The following is a 3,622-nucleotide window of genomic DNA, read 5'->3' as shown; positions in this document are numbered from 1 at the left end:
CTCGTGAAAACTTAGTGTGTGAAAAGTCTAATCTGGAAAAAATTGTGGAAGATCTGAGGAGCAAGCTGGAATTGAAAGAAGGAGAACTTCTAAGCCTTAGAAATGAATGTGAATAGAAGTGAATGTGAATTGATGCCAAGGGCACTTGACTGAAAGATTTGATGTGTACACTCTCTTCATACTCAAATAAGATTTTAATACTAGGCTCAAGATTGATGAAATGAATTTAGATGCCTTTGATTGATTTATATTGTCTTCTTTATAGTCTCTGACATAAATTTGCTTTAAATTTAAGTAGTAAGAAATCCAAAGACAAAATGTGATAAGATTTTGATACTAGGCTCAAGATTGATGAAATAAATTTAGATGCCTTTGATTGCAAATAATCTTTCTCACCTGGTAGTGTGACCAAAGTGCACACTAGGCCCAAACATCCATGACAAAAGATAACACATTTATTTGGAACCAAGTGAATCGATGCTCTTCCGATGTTTTGATTTCATGAACGGCTTTGTGGACACAGGCGGAGAAAATGAACGGGGTGGTGAGTCCCTGTTAACAAAATCAATGGGGGAATATTAGTTTGTGAATGTGGTAGGGATAGAAAATAAGTTATGAGAAAGGTTTTGAGAAGAAAACATTTTGAAATTACCTGACAAACACCTGTACTCAGCTGCACTTGTAGTTGGTGAAAGGTGCATTGAAAGATGCTGCAAGCGAACTGCCACAAGCTGGACACCTGAAACAAAAAGCAGAACACACAACAGCACTGGTGTAAAATTCATCAGGATTTCAATCAGGAAATTCCTGATTGGTCAATCAGGATATTTTCTGATTGGAAAATCCTGATGTATTTTCGCGCACCTCTGATTGATGATTTCTGATTGGTACCAGTTCTGATTGACTATTTCTGATTGTGTTTTTTTCTGAGTGGACAGTTCTGATTGGTAAAACAACTTCAAACATCGGTAATATGACCGTGTCGGGGCACATTCAAAATTGATGATAACTTCTCTGGGGGGTCAAAACTGAGTCCGATCCAAATCTGAAGTCCGATTTTCGATAGCTCGTGATCAGGCCTCGATATGCTACTAAAGGTGATCCGATGTGTATGAAATTAAAATGGCCCTAGTCAAATCGGCTGAACATGTCACATACCAAATTTGAACCCGATACCGCAAATACTTTCCATTTTATAGGCATCTCTACTTTGACACCATCAAAATTTCCTGATGTTCTTTTCTGATTTCTGAGTGGCAATCAGCAATCAGAAAAGCAGTCAGAAATTGTCTGATTGCCAATCAGAAATCAAATATCAGGAAATTTCTGATTGGCACTCAGACGTCAGAAATCAGGAATTTTCTGATGTCGGTGCTCAATCAGGATCTTTTCTGATTGACAATCAGAAATCAGAAAATCAATCAGGAAAATCCTGATTTCTGATTGGAAATCAGAAATTCAATCAGAAAATCCTGATGGCATTTACACCAGTGAGCAAGACAGCACACACATTTTTCTTCACTCCACACAATTGTTTCAGACAAACAAGAGGCAGCAGTGCAGACAGGTTACGCAGAACATGCACCTAAACTAGATCAATTTAGAGTCCTGGCAAAACTCTATGTTATGAACGTAAAGTCCGCGAAAAATATAAATATTAGAGTTTGTTCACGAGCAAAATAAATTTGAGAAAAAGAATGGAGACAAGAAAGCAAACGCAAACAGAAGTTTCATGCCATCGGACTCACTCAGCGAAAGTTGTGGTGTTTACGTTTAGGTGCAGCCGACGCACTATATGCAGTTCGGGGTTATTTGCACCATAGCTCTCCTGTATGCACGCTCAACGGGTGAGGGCGTATAATGAACCAAGGAAGAAGAACGGAAGAAAGAGGAGTCATATTGTTTTGAAAATGGCTCCATGTTTTGCACCAAAACTTCGACAAAGTGATTCTTTCGGTGGATTTTGTAACAACTCGGACTGTGACAATCGGTTTTTGTCACGCTTAGTCGGGCTCCACTTGTTTTCTAAGGCAATGAAGTGCCTTTTCGGTACCAAACATTATCTCAAGGTTTCAACCAGTGGATGGTGTAAGGGCTTCCAGTGGGCAAGTGACTTGAGGCAGCCTTAGGAGCCTAAGTTTGTGCCACCCATGGATCCACCCATGGATCCACTCAGTGGACTTTTATGTCTGGACATCATCACCACACTCCACACAAGGAAATGTCATCCTGCCACAGTCAGCCTATTCATATCCTAGTAAGTACTATCAAGAACCTATAAAGCCCCAATCCGACTGACTCACTCACTGACTCACTCACTCATAGAAATGTTTGGGGTCAAGGAGTGGTCGTAGAGACTTGCGGTTTTTTCCATTCGATTCCAAATTATATGGGAAAATTGGGAAAGATCCCAAAAGTTGAAAACTCCTCACCGTTTCCGAGCAAACCCACTTAATCTTCAAAAATGGGGACCAAATTCCTCACCGTTTCCGAGCAAACCCACTCAATCTTCGAATAACAGGAAAAGTAGCGATATACATCGGCAACTTTGGCCCGTCCCGTTCATCAGGGAATGTGCAAAGGGAGTGTATATCCGCACGAATTCTGTCGAATAGCATTTGAGGAAATTCTGCACGATTCGTGTATCCTGCCAAAGGATCGCTATTCGCACGAATCATAAATAATTGAAAAAAATTTACAATCCAAAATTCGTGCGAACAATCTAGCTGTACGACACCGCACGAATCGTGCAGGCCGCTACAGGAAGAATATTCGCACGAAGTGGGGGGTAAATAGCCGACCTTACACGCACGCGCATTCACCGGGTAATTTGACACCAAGTCCATGCCGTTCGTCTGTGTATCCGGCACCGTTGCGGTTCTGTGAAAAAAATCCTGTGAAGAAGTTGCGTCATTACTATATGGAAGTTGAGTCCTGAGGACTCTGTTCACTGAAGAGAAGGTGAGCCTGTCACATGAGGCATTATAGAACTGATGTATACTTGGTTTCTTCTAAGTAACTCTGATATTAACCTCTCCATGTTATCTCTTGACTTGCTCCTTTCTTAACTTGAATCAATTACTTGCACGCAATATAATTTCCAATTGAATTTATTGTCAGTATGACGGAGACAGAGAAGCAGAAGCCCTTGCTCTATGTGGGGCAAGAATTCACAAACTATGATGATTTCGAAAAGTTGCTCTGGGAGTTTCAGTTTCGACACCATACAGTCTTTACCGTGGTATGTCCAAGAAAATTGAACAAATGAATAAAATAAGAGCTGCTAGGGGGGTAACTCCGCAGCCTCCAGAGCTGAAGTATGCCTATCTGACTTTACGTTGCAAGCGAGGAGGGCCCACAAGAATTGGCACTGGCACTGGAGCTCGTTGTCTGCAGTCGTAAGTATTTGAGTTTTGTGCTCTCGGGGCCTTTTGGCACTCTATTTATGCCAGTTTTTTCCCTTTTAGAACCTGGAAAGCTGGATGTCCTGCTAAAATACGCTTAACTGCGAGGAAGAACGTGTTGGTCCTGACTGAAATTTGTACAGTACATGAAAATCATTCTTGTGATAAGGCGGAGTTTGACCTAATGCCAGAAGTCAGGCAATACCGCTTAGACAAAC

This window comes from Thrips palmi, unplaced genomic scaffold (assembly GCF_012932325.1).
Source record: "Thrips palmi isolate BJ-2018 unplaced genomic scaffold, TpBJ-2018v1 HiC_scaffold_16, whole genome shotgun sequence".
NCBI classification, from domain to species: domain Eukaryota; kingdom Metazoa; phylum Arthropoda; class Insecta; order Thysanoptera; family Thripidae; genus Thrips; species Thrips palmi.
The sequence above is the reverse complement of the archived record's forward strand: the minus strand, read 5'-3'. Positions refer to the sequence as shown.